Below are 22,289 nucleotides of genomic sequence, written 5' to 3' on the forward strand. Positions count from 1 at the left end.
TTGGGTTTTCTATGTAGAGTATCATGTCATCGGTGAAGAGGGAGATTTTGACTTCTTCTTTGCCAATTTGAATGCCTTTTATTTCTTTTTGTTGCCTGATTTCTGAGGCTAGGACTTCTAGTACTATGTTGAATAGCAGTGGCGAGAGTGGACATCCCTGTCTTGTTCCTGATCTTAGGGGAAAGGCTCCCAGTGCTTCCCCATTGAGAATGATGTTTGCTGTGGGCTTTTCATAGATGGCTTTTAAGATGCTGAGGAATGTTCCCTCTATCCCTACACTCTGAAGAGTTTTGATCAGGAATGGATGCTGTATTTTGTCAAATGCTTTCTCTGCATCTATTGAGAGGATCATATGGTTCTTGGTTTTTCTCTTGCTGATCTGATCAATCACATTGATTGTTTTACGAGTGTTGAACCAGCCTTGCATCCCGGGGATAAATCCCACTTGGTCATGGTGAATAATCTTCTTAATGTATTGTTGGATCCTATTGGCTACTATCTTGTTGAGAATTTTTGCATCCATGTTCATCAGGGATATTAGTCTCTAATTCTCCTTTTTGGTGGGGTCTTTGTCTGGTTTTGGAATTAAGGTGATGCTGGCCTCATAGAACGAGTTTGGAAGTACTCCATCTCTTTCTATCTTTCTGAACAGCTTTAGTAGAATAGGTACGGTTTCTTCTTTAAACGTTTGATAGAATTCCCCAGGGAAGCCATCTGGCCCTGGACTTTTGTGTCTTGGGAGGTTCTTGATGACTGCTTCAATTTCCTCCCTGGTTATTGGCCTGTTCGGGTTTTCTATTTCTTCCTGTTCCAATTTTGGTAGTTTGTGGTTTTCCAGAAATGTGTCCATTTCTTCTAGATTGCCTAATTTATTGGCATATAGCTGCTCATAATATGTTTTTAAAATCGTTTGTATTTCTTTGGTGTTGGTGGTGATCTTTCTCATTCATGATTTTATTAATTTGAGTCTTTTCTCTCTTCTTTTTAATAAGGCTGGCTAATGGTTTATCTATCTTATTAATTCTCTCAAAGAACCAACTCCTGTTGGTTGATCTGTTCCACAGTTCTTCTGGTCTCTATTTCATTGAGTTCTGCTAGAATCTTTATTAACTCTCTTCTTCTGCTGGGTGTAGGATCTATTTGCTATTTTTCCCCAGCTCCTTTAGGTGCAAGTTTAGCTTTTGTATTTGAGTTCTTTCCAGTTTTTGGATGGATGCTTGTATTGCGATGTGTTTCCCCCTCAGGACTGCTTTTGCTGTATCCCAAAGATTTTGAATGGTTGTATCTTCATTCTCATTAGTTTCCATGAATCTTTTGAATTCTTCTCTAATTTCCTGGTTGACCCTTTCATCGTTCAGCAGGATGGTCCTTAACCTCCACGTGTTTGAAATCCTTCCAAACTTCTTGTGATTTAGTTCTAGTTTCAAAGCATTATGGCCTGAAAATATGCAGGGGACGATCCCAATCTTTTGGTATCGGTTAAGACCCGATTTGTGACCCAGTATGTGGTCTATTCCAGAGAAGGCTCCATGTGCACTTGAGAAGAATGTGTATTCAATTGCATTTGGATGCAAAGTTCTATAAACATCTGTGAAATCCATCTGGTCCAGTGTATCATTTAAAGCTCTTGTTTCTTTGGAGATGTTGCGCTTAGAAAACCTGTCAATTGTAGAAAGTGCTACATTTAAGTCACCAAGTATAAGTGTATTATTATCTCAGTATGTCTTAACTTTGGTTATTAATTGATTGATATACTTGGCAGCTCCCACATTCGGGGCCTAAATATTGATGATTGTTAAGTATTGGGACTTCATCAAGATAAGAAACTTTTGCACAGCAAAAGAAACAGTCAGCAAAACTATAAGACAACCTGCAGAATGGGAGAAGATATTTGCAAATGACCTATCAGATAAAGGGCTAGTATCTAAGATCTATAAAGAACTTATGAAACTCAACAGCAAAGAAACAACAAATCCAATCATGAAATGGGCAAAAAACATGAACAGAAATCTCACAGAGGAAGACATAGACATGGCCAACAAGCACATGAGAACATGCTCCGCATCACTGGCCATCAGGGAAATACAAATCAAAACCACAATGAGATACCACCTCACACCAGTGAGAATGGGGAAGAATAACAAGGCAGGAAACAGCAAATGTTGGAGAGGATGTGGAGAAAGGGGAACCCTCTGCACTGTTGGTGGGAATGTGAACTGGTGCAGCCACTCTGGAAAACTGTGTGGAGGTTCCTCAAAGAGTTAAAAATAGACCTGCCCTACGACCCAGCAATTGCACTGCTGGGGATTTACCCCAAAGATACAGATGCAGTGAAATGCTGGGACACCTGCACCCCTATGTTTATAGCAGCAATGTCCACAATAGCCAAACTGTGGAATGAGCCTCAGTGTCCATCGACAGATGAATGGATAAAGAAGATGTGGTCTACATATACAATGGAATATTACTCAGCCACTAGAAACGACAAATACCCACCATTTGCTTCGACATAGATGGAACTGGAGGGTATTAGGCTGAGTGAAATAAGTCAATAAGAGAAGGACAAACATTATATGGTCTCATTCATTTGGGAAATATAAAGAATAGTGAAAGGGAATAAAGGGGAAAGGGGAAAAATGTGTGGGAAATATCATAAAGGGAGACAGAACATGAGAGACCCCTAACTCTGGGAAATGAACAAGGGGTGGTAGAAAAGGAGGTGGGGGTGACTGGGTGATGGGCACTGAGGGGGCACTTGATGGGATGAGCACTGGGTGTTATGCTGTATGTTGGCAAATTGAACTCCAATAAAAAATAAATAAATACAAATGTTTAAATTCTTTCCTGTCCTGGTTTGGTGGGCAAGCCTCTGGCTGGCTGCCCCTGGAGTGAGTGATTGCTAAGATGCAAGAAGTCATGTTCCACCAGCCTATATCTTTTCTTGTAGGAGAGTGCTTTTAATGTCCACCTGTGCAAGTTGTTATTGCATCTAGGTTTAAATGTGCCCTTTTTGCCTGCTCTGTGAAAACTAAGCTGGGCCGTTTATTTTTTTTAAAGATTCACTTATTTATTTTAGAAATAATGAGAGAGAGAGAGCATGAGAGAGAGGAAGGACAGAGAGAGGGGGAGAGAGAGAGTCTCCAGCAGACTCACCACTGAGCACAGAGCCTGATGCAGGGCTCAATCCACAACCCTAAGATTAGCAACCAAGCTGAAATCAAGAGTTGGATGCTCAAGTGACGGAGCCACCCAGGTGCTCCCAAGATGGGCCTTTAGATAGTTTTCTTATGTCAGGTGGCATGAGGTTAAGCTATGCTAGTAGGTGGTGCTGGAGAAAGATTATAGAAGAAAGAAGTTTACTTCTTGATTCTAGTGAACTCTCTTGGTGGGCTCCCTCTGTGCAAGCAGCTTCTCCAGTGTCCATGCCTGTAGATGCATATCCTCTCTAGCTCTTGCCTTTTGTAGCACGGGTGACTCCTCAAGCATTTGACTCCTGCATTGCGTGCAGCTACTGTAGTGCAGTGACTTCTTCAGTGCCCACTTTTACATGGAGAGTGATTTCTCAAGCATCTGGATTCTGCACCATAGCCATTTCCCCAACGTCCAGTTCCTATAGGGTGTGAAGCTTCTCCAGCACTCAGCTTCTACAGCATGGGTGACTTCTTAAGCATCTCTCTACTGTAGTGCATATAACTTCTCTACACCTGGCTCCTGGATGTCTTTGGTCACGTTAGTAGCAGAATACTTCTGACAAGACACCTCCCTGTAAACAGCTTTTCCCAACACCCTAGAGGGAGGATTTCCAGCAAGTTCCACTGGTTTAGCATCACAGCGACTTTTCTGACAATCTGTGAGCCATAGTCATGCACTCCAACAAGATCTGGATTTTAGCCTTAGGTAGAAGAGGTCTTTCTTGGGTGCTCTATCTCAGCCCTAAGTGTAGCACCTGACCTTATAGCTGCTGTTTCTATATTTGTTAGAGTTCTCTTCATTTCTTAGTAGCTAATCTCTTGTGACTTCTTAGATTTAAGAATTATTTATAGTAAATTGTCCCTTGTTTAAATTACTGTGTGGTTTCTGTCTCGTGAATGGACCCAAACTGAACTATCCTGGAGGTCTCAGTAGCTCTCCCATTTATGTTGGTGTCATTCAGATGGGGCATCCCTACCCATTCCAGGTAAGACACTTCTATCTACCTCTTTCTAGAAATTAGACATGCCTTACAATATATGCTTAGGTCTCTTGTCTTGAGTGAAGACTCTAACCTCATTTAATAGATAAGATCTCTGAGAACAAGAAAACTTACATAATTTCTTTATGATCATGAAGCCAGTTAATTATGGAGGTGGCACCAGAACCCATGGCCTGACTCCCATTCTGGTGCTCCTTCCTTTCTGCCCCAGTGACATTATTCACCAAAAATATTGATTAAGCAACTATTCGCACATAACTAAATTTGTAAGTTTTAATTAAAATTTGAAAAATTGATCCAATATCCTTCTTAAGTAGAAGGGCTGGGGGAAGTGTGGAATTTAGGATCAGAGAGACAGGGGCTATTCACCACTTGCAGGAAGTAGGGAAAATGGATGAACATTGTTGTAAAAAGGAAATATCTATATTAAACATTTGTTGTAAAGAAGAAACAAAATAACATACACAAATCACTTGTCATCATTAGACACATTTAGGGAAGCCAGACAACTGAAAAAGCACTTAAATCATGCTGAATCCATTTCATTTCACACAATTCTTTTCCTTGCTTGCTCATTTCTTTCATGTATATTTTACTTTATTTATTTTTTAAAAGATTATGAAAGGGTATGATTTTACTTATACTGACACAGGTATATGATTTTACACTAAGATAAAACTAAAGAAGCTAAACATGTCTTCAAGAGACAGGGTGCTTTTTGCAACAGTATATGTTATAAAGCTTCATTTTCTCCCTCATCCCCCAACTTCATTGAGGTAAAATTGACAAAGAAAAATTGTATATATTCATGGTGTACAACTTGATGTGATATAAGTATACACTGTGAAAAATTACCACAATTAAACTGATTAACACAATTATTGCCTCACAGAACTATCACTTTCTTTTGTTCTCTCCTTTTTTGTGTGTGGTGAAAAACACATAAGATTTACCTTTTTAGCAAATACCAAGTATACAATATAGTATTGTTGCTATAATGATATTGTTGCACATTGATCTTCAGAGCTTATTCACCTGGCATAATTAAGACTTTGTACCCCTTGACCAGACCAACCTTCTCTCTCTCCCCAGCCTCTGGCAACTACCATTCTACTCTCCCATCTATGAGACTGACTATTTTAGATTCCACATATAAGTGAGATCCTGTCATATTTGTCTTTCTGTGCCTGACTTATCTCAGCATAATGTCCTTTAGGTTCATCCATGTTGACACACGTGGCAGGATTACTTCATTTTTAAGGCCTAATAATATTCCGGTGTATATATATGTACCACATTTTCCTCCTGCATTCATCTGTTGACAGATACTGAGGGTGTTTCCATATCTTGGCTATTGTGAATAATGCTGACATGAACATAGGAGTACAAATATCTCTTCCAGGTCCTGATTATATTTCCTTTGGATATATACCCAGAATTCCATGCATATTTTAAGAAAAATAGTTTTTAAAAGGCTTTCCCAATTTTTTATCCTTTGTTTGTAACTATTTCTGCCCTCAAATAATGAGTGTACATCTAGCAAAGAATGGTCAAATTAATTAGAGTGAGTCACAATCATTGAGAGAGGGTGAGCTACATGCTACCTGATTCATTGCTCCTTCATGGAATCAAGGTGGGTAAGTGTAAAGTTAACTGCATTCAGACAAATATATCACAGGAATCACTTTTCTGTCTGTCAGGCACTATTTGCAGAGATATCTGGGCCATTCAGTGTCATCACCACCTGTGGTTGAAGTCTGATTCTCTAGGGCAGACGCCTGCTTAGGTACAATACAGCCACATCAACATGCCTGGCCTCAGCCCCATGACTCTCCCCTTTTGAAGCATTCTTATTTGACAAAGAGATTTGGATTCCATAAACCACACATCATTTCACATTTCTCTAGTTGCATGTTCCACAATTTGTAAAAAAAAAAAAAGGGGGGGGGCATAATAAGATAATAGGTGGTATTAAGGTAGAAATTGTCATCCTTTATTAAGTGCTTATTATAATCCAGGTGTTTAATATATATTTTCTCATTTTGTCTTCCCAACACTCCTGCGTGGTAATTACTATTATTTCCATTTTACACAAAACAACCAAACTAACTAGAGTTTGAAAAGATGATGAGCTTGCCCAATAATACATGGATCCACTTGACATAAAAAAAAAATTATCTTGGGGATCCCTGGGTGGCTCAGCGGTTTAGGGCCTGCCTTCAGCCCAGGGCATGGTCCTGGAGTCCCGGGATCGAGTCCCACATCAGGCTCCCTGCATGGAGCCTGTTTCTCCCTCTGCCTATGTCTTTGCCTCTCTCTCTCTCTCTCTCTCTCATGAATAAATAAATAAAATCTTATAAAAAGAATTATCTTTTCAGTACACCATATTGCCTTGGTAGGTGCAATTTGTTAGTCTACCATTATGAAACAAAACACCATTCATATACTGTGATAGAATTGTGCTTACTTTTTCCTTCTGCGTTCAGAGCCAAGAATATGGCTTTTCTCTGAATACAATGACTTTCCATTTATCCACACACTGATTATACTCAAGAACAATGCATCATTTGGTTTGTTGTTGGTCTATTTTTATAAATCTTGGTGTTCTACTCTCTTCAAGCTTATTAAAGCCATAGTTCTCTGTCCTAGCTAGCTTGACTTAAGTCAAAACTTGCCAAATTTTGCAAATTTTTTCCCCCTGCTTTGAAAAAGAATTGTGATGCTTGTACCAAAATCCCAGCCCCTGCCTTTTGTTTCCCAGGCTATGTCCTCATTGGTCTGTGAATGAAGAAGGGATTAAGGCAAAGAATTAGGGTATTTGAATCAGGGTGGAATATCTATATGGTCCTGTTTCCCTGCCCCTTCTCTCACCCTAAGAATGGAGAAGGAGCCAGGCTCTGACAGGAAGAGAGGGAAAATGTCCATGAATGTGAGTTGTTAGGAAACCACATGTAGCATTTTGAAAGTATTTATTTAAAGGCATGTATTTAAAATTTTTCGAAGAAAATTTAGTATTAAAAATAGTGAGCAATGCCTGTGTCCTATTCTAAATGTTGATTTGCAGTGTTGTCACACCTCAAATGAGTTAGAGACATAAGAATCAAGCATTACCAGGAAAATAAAGGAATAGATATATTCTTATAAAGTAAATCATAGAATATAGCAGAATTATGTGAAATGCTAGTATTGGGGAAAAAAAGAACACAAGTCCAAAAGCTGCTTGTGTCAGTTCTTTAGTGCTTAATAGAAACAGGCCATTTTTAGTGCTTAACAAAAATCAATCCTATTTTAAGAAAAACTTGTGGCCCTGAATTATATACTCTGTACTGAGCCATGTTTTTCTTTCACCTGAGGACTCAGTTGAAAAAATCTCCAGTTTTTATAGTATTATCTTTGCTTATTAAACAAAGCATGTGCAAGCAACATGGAAAAATGAGCCACAGCGACATGTCTCTGAAAGTAAACAAGATTAGTACTGCATAAATGTTAATGAGTGCCCTTTAAGGAATAAAAGGGCTAACCCTAAACTGCAGAAATGAAGACCATCAGCTCATGAGCTGATGCTATCACAGCATAGTGAGGATCAATCTTGGAAGAGACCCTTACGATGCCAAGGTACACGGGTTTTGCAGGATGCACACACGTGGTCCTGGCTGACCAGAGGTGGGACTTGGACCTGAAACCCCTGCCTTAAGTTGAGACCTTGGAAATTCTGTACCTAAATATTCTAATGACCCGTCTTGAAATGCAAAGGAATTTTGTTTTGTCAGCAAATGTCGATACAAATGCAGTTTCTAGTGAGAGACAAAGTATGACGTGTGGTTGTACCTGGTGCTGAAATCCTTGAATAGGAAATTTATATAAGCCTGGTGCTAGACTAGGGCTACCCTTGGAGCTCCTGGTAGGAACAAATACAAAACCACTGTCTAGGGACACCTGGGTGGCTCACTGGTTGAGCATCTGCCTTTGGATCAGGTTGTGATCCTGGAGTCCTACTATCGAGTCCCACATGGGGCTCCCTGTGGGGAGTCTGCTTCTCTCTCTGCCTGTCCCTGCCTCTCTCTGTGTGTCTCTCATGAATAAATAAATAAAATCTTTAAAAAAACAAAAAAAATCACAAACCACTGCCTAGGGATACTTTCATAAACCGGTGTGTATTAGGCTCATAGAAAATGGCTCAAAAATAAAATTTATAGGTAAAACTCAGAAACAATCCCTTATGAGGGAAAACAACAGACACAACAAACAGGAAGATTTGCACCTCCAAGGACTTGAGAGAATTAAGCAGTCTGAAAGAAGCTATAAAATAGCTCTGTTTAAAATGATCAAATAAACAAAAAGGTGAGATATAAATATATGGAAACAACAGGACACAACTTAAAAAGAATAGGCAAAGTTGAAAAATTACAATTAGAATATCTATGCATGGAAAACCACTCAGCGGAAGAGACATCTCAGAAGATGGTGTAGCTGGTATATGTTGCCACAGTAATGCTATGGCCTAGGACTTGAATGATTCACAATAAGCGTATGGTGCCCATGTGCCTGGGGTCAGCTGGGGCTGGCAAGGTGGCTCTGCTATCCTTGGCTGGGTCTACTTTTGAGGCATTAACTGGCTGTTGGCAGACCTAGGCTGGCCTCAGTTGGAGTTCCTGGGGTGACTGGGCTCTGATTTTCATGCTTTTCATCCTCCAGCAGACTAGAGTGTGCATGTTCTTATGGCAGTGATGGAGGTGCAGGGGCAGGAACAGCTGGCATGCTGCCTCATTTGTTTGATCAAAATAGTGACATGGCTAAGCCTGGTTAAGAGGCAGGGTAGGTCACTCCACTCGTGGTGAAAGGGAGGTCACGGAAGAGGGTGCAGATTCGGGAGACAGGAGGAATGGAGGATGTTGCTATAGGAGATAGTAATTGGGTGAAAAAGCTAGTTTAAGGACACCTACCGAGAGAATGAGTGAAGAGAGACCTGAGAAAATTTCTCAGTTCGTAGCAGACAAGTCAAGAGATAGAATATATGAACAAGGTAAGACATTGGGACGGACTGAGATGGCCCAACATATATCTAATCGGAGTGCCAGAGAAGACAGTGCATTCAAGGAAGAAATAGTGAGAAGTTTAGAGTCTATAACAGATCTGCTGTCTCTAATTTGGAAGCACAATGAGTCCTGAGAACTTTATTTTTTTCAAATGACACCTAAAATATACTTTAGAAAACTTGAGACTATAAAGAGAAAATTCAAAAGACAACAGAAAGAATAGTCAGGGAACTTACTAAGATAAAACAAGTAAATGAAAGCAAAATTTTCATTAGCAACAACAGGTACCAGAAGACAACAAACTAATACCCTCTGAGTGCTGGGGGAAAATAACCATCCATCCAGAACTTCATCCTCCTAAATAGTCACTCTAAAATGAGGGCAAAAATAAAGACATTTTTCAGATAAAATCCATGCTGAAGAACTATTATGTAATGTGTTTTAAATGAAAGAAATGAAACTCAGAAGGAAGGAATAGAGATGAGAAGCAACAGGAATCAAAGACATGGATAATTTAAAGTATTATTAACTGCAAATAAAACAGTAACCATAATAATGACTAATGGGGGTGGAGAGGCATGAAAACAGGATGCAGGAACTAGGATTAGAGTTCTAAGTCCTTGTGTTATTCAGAAGAGTAGAGGTATTAGTTAAACATAAATTTTATTAAGTCAGGTATGCTTGTTAAAATGTAAGAATAACCATTAACAGAACAAACATAGAATATATAACTTCAAAAACAACACAGAGAAATGGAGTCTACAGATAACCTATTCGACAGAAGGCAAGAACAAGTGAAAAGACGTACTGTCTGTCTGTCTCTCCGTAAACACACACATACAGAAACACAAAATAAGGCAAGAAATGAATTACAATATATCAGCGATCACAGTATTTGTAAATGCATTAACTCAGGTATAAAATTCTTAACCTTGGAACCCCTGGGTGGCTCAGTTGGTTAAGCGTCTGCATTCGGCTCAGGTCATGATCCCAGGGTCCTGGGATGGAACCCCTCATCGGGCTCCCTGCTGAGCAGGGAGCCTGCTTCTCCCACTGCCCCTCACCCTACTTGTGCTCTCTCACTCTCACTCTTTCTCAAATAAATAAATGAAATCTTTAAGGAAAAAAGGAAAATGTTTAACCTCACTAATAATTAGGGAAATATAAAATGAAGCAAAGAAACACCATTTTAGGACTGCCACCTTGTTAAAAGAATTATGGTTAATAAATAACACCTGATTTATTGCCAAGGCTATTGGGAAACGGGGCACATTATACACTATTGACGCAAGTATGACTTGGTAAAACTACTTTGTAGGGCCGTGTAACAACAGCTGGTGAAATTGAACATGTACAAACATATGACCAGAATTAGAGCTCATGTGCATACACAAGCAGATATTCGTAAGGAATCCAGAGAGAAAAATTGGAAGCAGCCTAAGAAAAAGGTAAGCTGTAAAGAATATTTATATAGTACATACACTCTCTCACGTTGTCTCTCCCCCCCTCCCCACCCCGTAGCTTATATTACCACACACACACACATGAGCACAGGCAGGTTTAAGGTACAGATATACATGTAACTCGCTCATGTAGATATAAACACATAATAAAAGTTTAAAATGTGCGCTAGAACAATATCCACTAACTTATCCTGCCTCTGGATAGAAAACAAAAGTAATGCAAAGGTAAGGAAGGTGGAAATCATTTTAATGGGTTCTTTAAAAAAATTGTATTAAATGTGGCAAATATTAGTAATTGGTAAATTTGTGTATTAACTACACGGGCATCTGTTATAGCTGCACGCTTTTACATGATTGAAATGTTTCATAATGAAAACTTCAAGGAAATACTGAGAGAAAAACCGACAATCATCACAATAGAAAATGAGATGCAAAGCCAAGGTGAAGTGTTCAAAAAAATCACTTTAGAAAAATCATGACATTTCCAAGGATGGCATTAATAGAAATGTGAATGTGACCATGATGATGTACTCAAGATTTTCTACTGCTTTAGAAAAAATGTGAGTTCAACTCAGTGTATTGCACTTAGTAGGTTAGGAGAGTTACCCATGGAACACGCTGTTCGCTGGCACTCAGCTAAACCCAAATTAGAATCACTCAGCTTTGAAATTTCATGACTTTCTGGGCCTGGAATTCATCACCTCCACGATGTATTAGCATTATTTTCCCATCTGGGCCTTCTTGGGCAGCAGCAGTAATAACCTTGGATTTTGTTAGAAGTTTGGGCTGCACCTGCCTTGAGTTTCAAGGCAAATAGCGTCCTCTCTCATTTCAGGGTGAGATCTGTCAAACTCACAGAGCTTCTTTCCAACTGAAAGTCTGATTTCCTGATGAACTTCACTTTCCAGGTGGGGCATTTTCTTTTTTGAAAAGTAAACTCTACACCCAATATGGGGCTCGAACTCACAACTCTGAGGTTAAGGGTCACATGCTCTGCCAGCTGAGCCAGCCAGACACCCCACAGGTGGCGCATTTTCATCTGGGGCTGTGAAACAAACTCGGAGCTTTAATCTCCAAGGCCTCAAATCTCCATAATGGGCAAGCCACAGGGAGCTAAGAGCCTCTCAGGCCCAGGGCCTTTTAACTCCCTTTATAGAAACTGCTCAGGAGCACACAGAACTGGCTACAGGTAGGGTGTTAAATTGGACCAAACTTTTTTTATGGCTGAATAATATCCCATTGCATATACACCACATGCAAGAGGGTTCCTTTTAATCTACATCCTTGCAACACTCGTGGTTTCTTAAGTTTTTGAGTTTAGCCATTCCGACAGGTGTGAGGCGATATCTCCTTATGGTTTTGATTTTCATTTCCCTGATGATGAGTGATGTTGAGCATCTTTTCATGTGTCTGTTGGTCATCTGGATGTCCTCTTTAGAGAAATGTCTGTTCATGTCTTCTGTCCATTTTTAATTGGATTATTTGGGAGGCGCTTGGTGTTGAGTTATATCAGTTTTTTATATATTTTGTATACTAACTCTTATTGGACATATCACTTGCTAATATCTTCTCCCATTCAGTAGGTTGTCTTTTAGTTTTGTTCATTGTTTCCTTTGCTGTGCAGAAGCCTTTTATTTTGATGTAGTCTCAATAGTTTATTTTTGCTTTTGTTTCCCTTGCCTCAGGAGACATATCTAGAAAGGCATTGTTTTGGCCAATGTCAGAGAAATTACTGCCTATGCTCTCTTCTAGGATTTTTATGCTTTCAGATCTCACATTAGGTCCCTAATCCATTTTGAGTTCATTTTGGTGTATGGTGTAAAAAAGTGGTCCAATTTCAATCTTTTGCATGTTGCTGTCCAGGTTTCCCAACACTATTTGTTGAAGAGACTGTCTTCTTCCCATTGCATATTCTTGTCTCCTTTGTCAAAGATTAATTGACCATATAGTCATAGGTTTATTTCCAGGCTCTCTATTGTGTTTCAAAGAGGAGTTATTTTCTTACAGAAAATCTCAACTTTATAAAGATTCCAGATGTCAGAGCTCTGTGGGTCCTGGAAAATATGTCATTTTTAATGTATTTCTAATCTCATACACAATTACTGAACTTTCAAAACCTAACTAGAGTAACTCTAGTATCCCATGGGACTGAACACAGGAGCCTCGGTCCTCTGCAAGGACTGGGGGATGCTGGCATCCACTCCATGGTCTCAGTGTGGGTCAGTCTCCACTAGAATCCCCTTCAAGGGACCCCGCTCATGGCAAAGGCTTCATCCACTGCCCCTCTGCATGGCCCCATCTAGAAGAGGATCATATAGTTCAAGTACAGAATTCTAACAGAACTGTAGAGGGATAAGTACTCCAAAGAACAATATAAATACTGGTATTCCTGGCCTATGTGCCAAGGCTTTAATTCTTATTGCTTAGAAGTGTTATGGAGATAGTGGCTTTGAAACATATTACCAAGCTCTTCTTTCCTTTCTGGGCACAAGACCATTTTCATAGTCCATATTCCTATCTACTTGCTGAGGTAGGTTGTACCTCGGGGAATTAGGACTTTTTTTTTAGGATTTTACTTATTTATGAGAGTGAGCAAGCAAGCATGAGCAGGGGGAGGGGCAGAGGGAGAGGGAGAAGCAGACTCCCCTCTGAGCAGGGAGCCCCATGTGGGGCTCGATCCCAGGACCCGAGATCATAATCTGAGCCAAAGGTAGATGCTTAACCAACTGAGCCACCCAGGTGCCTTGACTTAGGAGTCTTTTCACAGGAAGTCTGAGTCCCTAAGGAGGCAGTGTGAGGAACAATAAGATTTTAAGAATATTTGTTTTCATTAACTGTTAGAAGCTAGGTCCTGTGAACTTGAAGATGGGGATTTCCAGAAGCCAGGGAAATTTCAGTTTATGATACAAGGGTATTTTACTTTGGTCAGGTAGAAAAGATACAAAGAGGACCTCATCTCCCTGTGATGAGAAAGGTGGGCTTGGAAGCAGGGAGAAGTAGGGCAAGATGTTCAGACAGGGTTCCTGGCCATCATCTACCCCTGGGGATGAAATTCAAGGGAGACAGTACCATATAAGTATCCAGTTAGGCATAGGTCAGCCTGAGACCACAGGAGCAGGAAGTGTGCATTCTTCGATGAAGCCTGGGAGAGATTGCAAGTCTATAGGAAAATCTCCATCTAGCATGGTGTGGGGCTCCAAGTGGGCAGAGAGGAATCGAGAGAGACAGCTCAAGACAACACCAAAGCCTACATCTAGCATGCAGAGTACTCTCGCAAGGAAGCAGAAGTTCTCAGAAGCCAGTGGGCTGTCAGGGGCCTCAGGACTAAACGAAGAGGCCACCAGAAAAGGGAGCTTTGAGACAAATAGGCCTCAGACTTCAGAGGTGGGTGCCAGCATCATGTTCCATGTGCCAGATGGGCCCAGCTACATTTCCGTCACCCCATTCAGAGACCTATAGACCAACCCAAATAGCTATAGGTTCTTCCCCAGAACACAACGGATAGAGCCTGACCTGCCACCTCCCAGTGGAGCCAAAAGATGGGGACCTAAGAACATGGATCCCAGAGCCCTGATCTTCCTTCCTGTCAAGTAACCAAGTAAGCCTCTCCCCACCCATCCCATTCAGTGTGCGTCATCTCACATGGGAGCGGTGGGCAGAGGGAGGAAAACATGTACTTGAAAGAGATCAAGCCATTTAAATGAGACTGTCTAAAGCAAAGACCTGGGACACCTGGCTGGCTCGGTGGTCAAGAGTCTGCCTTTGGCTCAGGGCATGATCCTAGGGTCCTGGGATCGAGTCCCACATCCCTGCAGGGAGCCTGCTTCTCTTTCTACCTATGTCTCTGCCTCTGTCTCTCATGAATAAACAAAATCTTAAAAAAAAAAAAAAAAAGCTTAAAAAGTAAAGCAAAGACATGAAGATGTTCTTGATTGGCAAGTTTAAAGTCACCATGCCTTGCCCTAACTTTCAGGATGGTGGGCATATTGGGAAAGATTGGATGGCTAATAGAAAATAAGATACATTTTCCTGTACATATGAGTAAAAATGTCAGGTTGCAACATGTCTATTCCATAAAGGAAACAATTGTGTGTTTTTTAATACCTCCCCTCTTCATTAAAGGATTTGAGGCAGCTGCAATCTATGTATTGGAGAGTAAACACTTAAGGAAAGATCCAAAGTTTCAATGAGCTTTAGTTATTAGGTATGAAGAAGAGAATATAATGCTGTATGTTAACTATACGAGAATTAAAAATAAAAATAGAATGTTGAATCACTTAGTACAAGTGATTCAACATACAGGTTTGCATGAGCAGTGTGGTAACTTGTATCTTTTCTATTTATGGAATGTCAATATTTTTGTGGAAGAAATCAGAGAAGCAAGAGCTCTCTTAATCATACCTGTAGCTCCAGCACTTTCTAGATTTCCTGGAGCGCAGTGTGTGCTCAGTAAATATTTGTTCAATGAATAAATGAAAAAATACACTGCTTAGCATCAGAATGGATAACTTAAAACATTCGTGAGCTCTTTCAAGCCATGGATGGTAGCATGGGCCAAATGGTGGAGCAGAGGAAACTGGGGTGCCAGGAGGTAGGCATTACCCCAAAGAGTTACCCCATCGTCACCATGAAAGACCAGCTTCAGAGAGAGGGACAAAAGAAAGGAGTAGAGGTGGGGCTTTGCTGTGCATTGCCACCCCTGTCTCTCACAGGGTGTGTGTGTGTGTGTGTGTGTGCGTGATTGTTTCCTGGGCAAGAGTGCTTGTTGCAGCCTTAGGAGAACTATAGGATCCTTTGTAGGCACCTCGTGGAGAGGCACTCTCAAGACAGACTCTGGGCCCAGAGCAGAAGGGGTTGGTCGGGAGAAAGGAAAAGAGCACCAAGCATGGCCTCAGGGAGGCAGGCCCAGCCTAAAGGTGGGACAGTGGTTGTTCTAAAATTAGACTCAACTTCTAAACTTTGTTCCATTAAACTTACAATGTGTGATGAATTAAGAAATATTTTTATAAGCCCTGCAATGTCTTGTGATGTAATTCGACTATATTCTTTATTAAAAGAGTTAAGATGCCAATTTGTTAAGTATAAAATTTTTTTATTAAAGATTTTATTTATCTATGTGAGAGAGAGAGAGATAGTGAGAGAGAGCATGGGCAGTGGGGCGAGGGAGAAGCAGGCTCTCACGTGGAGCTCGATCCCAGGACCCCGGGACCATGACCTGAGCTGAGGGCAGATGCTTAACCGACTGAGCACCCAGGGCCCCCATTAAGTGTAAACTTTTAATGCATGACTACCACCACCCTATTTTGGCCTTTCTTTATTTTTTAAAATGCCAGAATTTTAAAAGCTGAAAGCCACCATGCCCTGTCGGAGATGTTCTGCTGCCTATAAGTGGAAGCAGAAGCACATACTGCTACAAAAGGCTCCCTAAGTGAGACGCTTGCTCTATCACCTCTGTGCATCTCACACACTGGCCCCTGGGCCCTGAGCACAGGCCGCTCGTATTCACCCCTGACCCCCAGGAATAGTTTTTGGGACTACATCTTTCCTCAACACACAGCCCAGGAATCACATCCTCCCAGAAGGGCCTGCCCCTCCCTGACCACCCCCCCCCCCCCCCCCCCCCGCCGCTGGGCTCAAGGCCTCACTGAAGGGTTTCCATAGATCCTGTCATATTCTTTACTGCTCATCTCTCTTCTCTCCAGAGTGTAAATACCTTTAGGGCAGAGGCCACCCATCTCATCCTCTTTATGTCCTCAGAATTCAGCACAGGGGCTGGCATGAGGTAGCTGCCCAGGCCTCAGAGCACGTTTCGGGGAGCCCCAATTCCTAGCCATGCTCCTCCCCAGAATGGTAGGAGCACTGTTGTCGGGGGTGGGGATGGTCCTACGTCTACACAAGTACATCTCACCGATTAAGCAGAAAGCATAATGATCTTGGAGAGAGACCCAAGGTCATCCGGCTGCACACTGGGACTGATTTCTTTTCTCCAACACTAAAGAGACAGGGGCAAAATCGAGCCAGATAGAGCATTGTCATGGGAGTGAGAATAGGAGAATGCTGGCACCGCGGAGCCAGCCGGAGGGAAGTAAAGGCCTTTGTCCGGGGTCGGGCCCTGTGAAGCGTGGATCTGGCAGAGCCGACGCAGGCCCACCGACCTCGAGGCTGTGCCGGGTCACAGGGCTTTGCCTGGCATGCGGCCTTCATTTACAAAAGGTCCAGTGCTGGCCCTTGGTTGCCCCGTGCAGCCTGTGCACCTGCTTTCTACAAACGAAAGCTTTGCCCTTTGCCATTCAAGTGGTTGGCCTTTTGCAACACAAAAAATTAATACCATCCAGGAACAAGCTACCATAAGAGTAGGATGGAGTCTGGGAAGATTGAAAACTAGGGAAAATCATTTAAGTCCAGCTAGAAGACATTAATCAGTACTCTGCTTTCAAGGATTCCACAAAGCTATTGTGCAATTCACCCCAATGATGTCCACTTGCCTTAATGTCCTGGGGTCTTGTTCTATGGGGCCCATGAATCTTGGCTGGCACGACCTGGCACTACTGGTGATGGAGACCATGGCTGATGGGATTTGCACTGGAAACAGGCTTGTTAATTAGTCTAATGAAGTCACAGGAGTCATTAATTAGCTAACACGTATCTAATTAGCTCGCAGTGTCGCCTGTCAGAGCCAGGGGTAAATGCCAGACCGGAATTCGGTGGTCCTCCTCATTATCCCCTAAAATAAATTGAGACATGCAGCATGGAATACCAGGTAAAGGGTGGAGATGCCCTGGTGGTGAGTGGGCATGCTGCAGCTCCCACGCTCAGGTGGAGCAGTGGGAGGTGGGTCACCAGGTGGGACACGGATGTATCATTGTAAACTACCAACAGGTACTTCTGTCTCAAGTCACAGAAGCAACACCCCTGTTCAGGCTTATGTTGCCTCAAGGTTGTTATGACCCATGCGAAGATCAGTTTCTTCGAGGACTTCTGAGTACTTTGGGCAAAGTTACACACATCTATTTGGTGGTGGCAGCGGCAAGGTTTAGGCTGCTACTACGTTAGTTCTCCAGTCGCTTTCTGTCTCATTCTGTAAGCTCTGTTACCTGGGCAAGTTGGACTGAAGGAGCCCAGCATGGAATTTGAGGAGTTTTTCCAGAGTGACTATCACCACAAAGAGGAGCATCCTCAACACGGAGATCCCAGGTAGGATATGAACACTTGATTATTGACTGTCGTGCACATTCTTAGAAATCCGTTCACAGGGATCTCTGGGTGGCGCAGCGGTTTAGCGCCTGCCTTTGGCCCAGGGCGTGATCCTGGAGACCCGGGATCGAATCCCACGTCGGGCTCCCGGCGCATGGAGCCTGCTTCTCCCTCTGCCTGTGTCTCTGCCTCTCTCTCTCTCTCTCTCTATGACTCATAAAAAAAAAAAAAAAAAAAGGAAATCCGTTCACAGTATGCAGTGCTTTGTATTTGCTGTTGTTTGGGCACTTATGGACATTTTGAACTCTGATTTGCTTGAAAGTGATGAGACTAATGTTCTCAAAGCTCTTACCAGCATAGGATTTTTTTTTCCAGCATAGGATTTTAATTATCATAGTTGATTGCCATGAAATCTGAGGCAAAAAAGGATCAAGATGAATTTCCTCTAAAATCTTTTAGATTTTCTATTCCTAAAGTATAAAGTGAGAAGCAGCAGCAAGGTAGTATATTCATGGATTTCTTTTTTTTTTTTTTTAAACAGTGAGAGAGAGCTCATGTGCATGTGCGAGCATGCAAGCTGTGGCGGAGGGGCATAGGGAGAGAGAGAGAGAGAGAGAGAGAGAGAGAGAATCTTAAGCAGCCTGATGGAGCCCGATGCGGGGCTCGATCTCGCAACCCTGAGATCATGACCTGAGCTGAAATCAAGAGTTGGATGCTTAAATCCACTGAGCCACCCAGGTGCCCTAGGAATTCACAGATTTCTTAACACTGTGTTTTCTAAAAATATTGGACTATAGTTCATTTTTCTACCTGGATTAACCTCTGGCAGGTAGTTCACTGGATTTTAGCTAGGATTTAGCTAAGTGAAGAGCCCCTGGGAAATGGATTGTGTTTAATTATCAGAACTTCCATGTGATTTTGAATGGGCAAAGTTCACATGAAGTCCTGACTTTGAATGTTCTCCTCACTTCTGATTATAAAGAATGAGACCAAGTTGGGGAGAGGTAGGGATGGGGGGTAAGAAAATGAAATGTTTGGAAAGGGAGACATTTTTGGGACACATTTTTGAGATAACCCAGTGGAGTTGCTATGGAAATCAATGGAGAACTCATATCCATGTATAGTTGTCTCAAAATAAATAAGTCAGTATGCTACACCAGACCCACACTGGGACTAAGGCCAGATGTGAGAGAAAGGCTCACTGGTTAACAGTTGACAAGCTAACCAACTTGGTCAAGAAGACAGGATGCCACACTTTCAAAGAGAGCCTATCACCTTGGGGAAGTGCTTTTCTGAGAGCTGGATTGGAGTATAAAAGGCCATGTCAGGGAGGATATTTTGAATTGATAAGGGACTTTAGAATGCCGAGGGAAAAGCTCCATTAGCAATTTTAGAAGAAAACATAGCTTATAAGGGAGGGTATCATTCTAACTTGGAGCTGAACTACTATGATTTCATCTATAATTTAATAGCAAATCACAATATTTTTCTTTTCTGACATCAACTTAAAAATGATGTAGTAAAAACTATGGCTTCAAATTTACTTGCTCAGAATAAACCCACAAAATCTGACAGGAATACATATGTTGAGTGAGTAATTTTGATTTTTTATTTGTTCTGATGAGATGGATATTCTTTGGATTTTATATTAAGTGTTATAAGATGGACCTCTGCAGTTATGGTTCTTAAATTTATTTATTTATTTATTTATTTATTTATTTATTTATTTATTTATTTATTTATTATGTTCTTAAATTTAGAGATAATACAGTTGGAACACAGCTCATAATACAAAACAGAATAAAAACAATTCACGTTTGCTTCCCAATGGCATTTTCATTTCTTGGTTCTTTATGGTATTTGGCTCATCTAAGAAAGTGGAGGAGTCTATCAATTATATCTCACTTAAAAAAAAAAAAGAAAATAGGACAGAAAAAATGTCATAAAAAACATGCAAAGGTTTAACCAACCTGCATGAGTGAACAAACTCAAAGTTCAGCCTGGGATTCAGCCTTTAATTCCAGGACCCTGGGCTGAACCTAAGAAATAATTAAAGGAGCTTCCCAATGCCTAAAGGAGATTTAACTGTGTTGCAGCCTATTATGAAGTGATTTCATGTGCTTTGTGATGGACTTTACATAGAATTCACTTCTAAAATATCATGTATGTTATTCATCTCAGGGGTAGACATAAATCTGCCAAAGCTGTCTACAAATTTAGCTCCAATTCTTGCCCCAGGTTCACAGAACATAATAGAGCATTAATCTTCATGAGGCTTAAGGAATTCTTGCGAGTTCCCTCTGATTTGCTGAGAGTTGTGTGAAACCTCTTGCTAACGGCCTTTATCATGTCAGCATTTCAGAAAATGCTCCACTTACTCATCCCAAACAGAGGTAGCCTCCTAGGTGTTCATTTCTTTAGGGAAGCCAAAGAGAGGGATAGGAAATATTATGAAGATGAAAGCAAGGGTAAAATGAAAGACTTCTCAGCCAGCACTTTCCTTTGGTTACCAATATTTAAAACTGACCATTCTGTGTAACTTCTCATGGTTTGCTATAAGACTTTATTCCTAATCCCACCTTTGACCCATGTTTTAGGAAAAGAAAATACAAAACAAGATTGAGGAGGAAGTGGTAAAAGCAATTCTACTCAGTAAAAATATATTTTAGAAAGATCAAAGTAGGGGTACCTGGGTGGCTCGGTCAGTTAAGTGTCTGCCTTCAGCTCAGGTCATGAGCCCAGGGTCCTGGAATCGAGCCTCACGTTCGGCTCCTTGCTCAGTAGGGGAGTCTCTCTCTCTCTCTCTCTCTCTAATAAATAAATAAAATCTTTAAAAAAGGAAAGGTCAAAGTACTACCGTTGCCAGATTCATACTGGGTGGAATTTGGTGGGATACCCAAACGAGTCTTTCCTTTGATCATTAATAAAGTGATCATCTTAGGAGTGCCTCTTGGTGAGCTCAATGGGATAAAAATCTTCTATGGATGTGTCCTCCAATAACTGACCAAGGGATTATCAGACATTGGGGCAGACATCAAGGAAAACTAAAGAGCAAAGTAAATGGTTGGCTGGCTTGAGAATTCTTGCTTCTTGAAGATAGGAAACACAGAGTAGATGGGTGATTTTAAAAATACCAAAGCCCAGATCTCCTTGACCAACTGAATCAGAATTTCTGGGGTTGGGGGCCCAGGTATCAATACCTTTTAAAGCACCCCAGGTGACTCTGAAATGTTGTTGGAGTTTAGAATCACCAGAGAAGATGAATGATTCCTCTTTTATAGAATAATGATTCATAGATTCTATTGGGAAATCTCTAGATAGTGAAAGCAGTTTTGTGGAGTAAAGCAGAAATTGTAAAAGTTGGAAGAGAAAGTGGATGGCAGTGTTCCTCAAACTTTGATGTGCATGAGAACAGCAGAAGAGCTGGTTAAAATCAGATTTTGATTTGGTAGATCTAGGTAGGGGATTGAGATTTTACATTTCTGACTCAATACCCAGGCAATGCAGCTGCTGCTGCTGGTTCATTGACCACACTTTGTGTAACAAGAGACTATGGGTAAATGTCCTCTTGCCCTTCACCAAGAGAAGAAAGGAGGTGTCCTTTTGCCTTGAGGCTTTGAGGCTTATTCTGAAATAGGAGAGTGTACTAACATCATGGAATGCTTTATTTTTGAAACCAGCTATGATCCACTAACTAATTAAGAATCTGTTACCCTAAATGTTTTTGAGGAGGAAGTTAATAGTACTTCTGTTCCACTTCCTGAACAGTTAAATTTAATTCAACAAATAGAATTTGTTAAGACTTAGGGATTAAAAAAAGATATATGAGACAGCTTGTATGAGGGAATTCACAATCTTTCTGGGGAAACAGAAAATTAACATGTAAAATGCTAAATCAGTGCTCTAGGAGCACAGCGGGGAGGAATCTGTATTGACCAGGGAGGAAAGATTCTTGGAAAAGCCTTCATGGAGGAGGTGATATTTGAATATGAGGTTGAAGAACAAGTAGGATTCTAATACGTGAAAAAAGGAAGGGAAGGGGAAGGATGCTTCAGGAACAAAGGCGTAAAGCAGGGGTTCCTAACTTTGGCTGCACATCAGACCATCTGGGAAGATCTAAAAAGTACTTTCAGAATCTAAATTAATTGGGGCCTGAGAACCAGTATGTTAAAAAGCTCCCTGGTGATTTTAATGGGCAATTAGGTTGAGGATCACTGGAAATATATAAAGATACTGGCTTTTTGTTAAGATTTTTTGAGGTATTTGGAGGAAAATGGGAGGAATGCAGAGCAAAGAGGTCCCAGATGGTTCTTGGCAAAGATGGCTTGACCCACTGCAGTGTAGGGAAGAAAACTTGTTATCACTAATAATTAAGGCAGTATATAATTATTACTGAAATAACCG

General features: G+C 41.2%; 1 non-coding gene across 1 annotated transcript in view; it reads left to right on the forward strand.

Annotated features, from left to right (window-relative positions):
* The first annotated feature begins 4,060 nt into the window (after positions 1-4,060).
* Positions 4,061-22,289, forward strand: part of LOC112674720 (uncharacterized) — a 34,755-nt gene continuing 16,526 nt past the window's right edge. The window contains exon 1 of the transcript XR_004803407.2: positions 4,061-4,177. This is a non-coding gene — a transcript (uncharacterized LOC112674720). The remainder of the gene's footprint in view (positions 4,178-22,289) is intronic.

This window comes from Canis lupus, chromosome 36 (assembly GCF_003254725.2).
Source record: "Canis lupus dingo isolate Sandy chromosome 36, ASM325472v2, whole genome shotgun sequence".
NCBI lineage: Eukaryota > Metazoa > Chordata > Mammalia > Carnivora > Canidae > Canis > Canis lupus.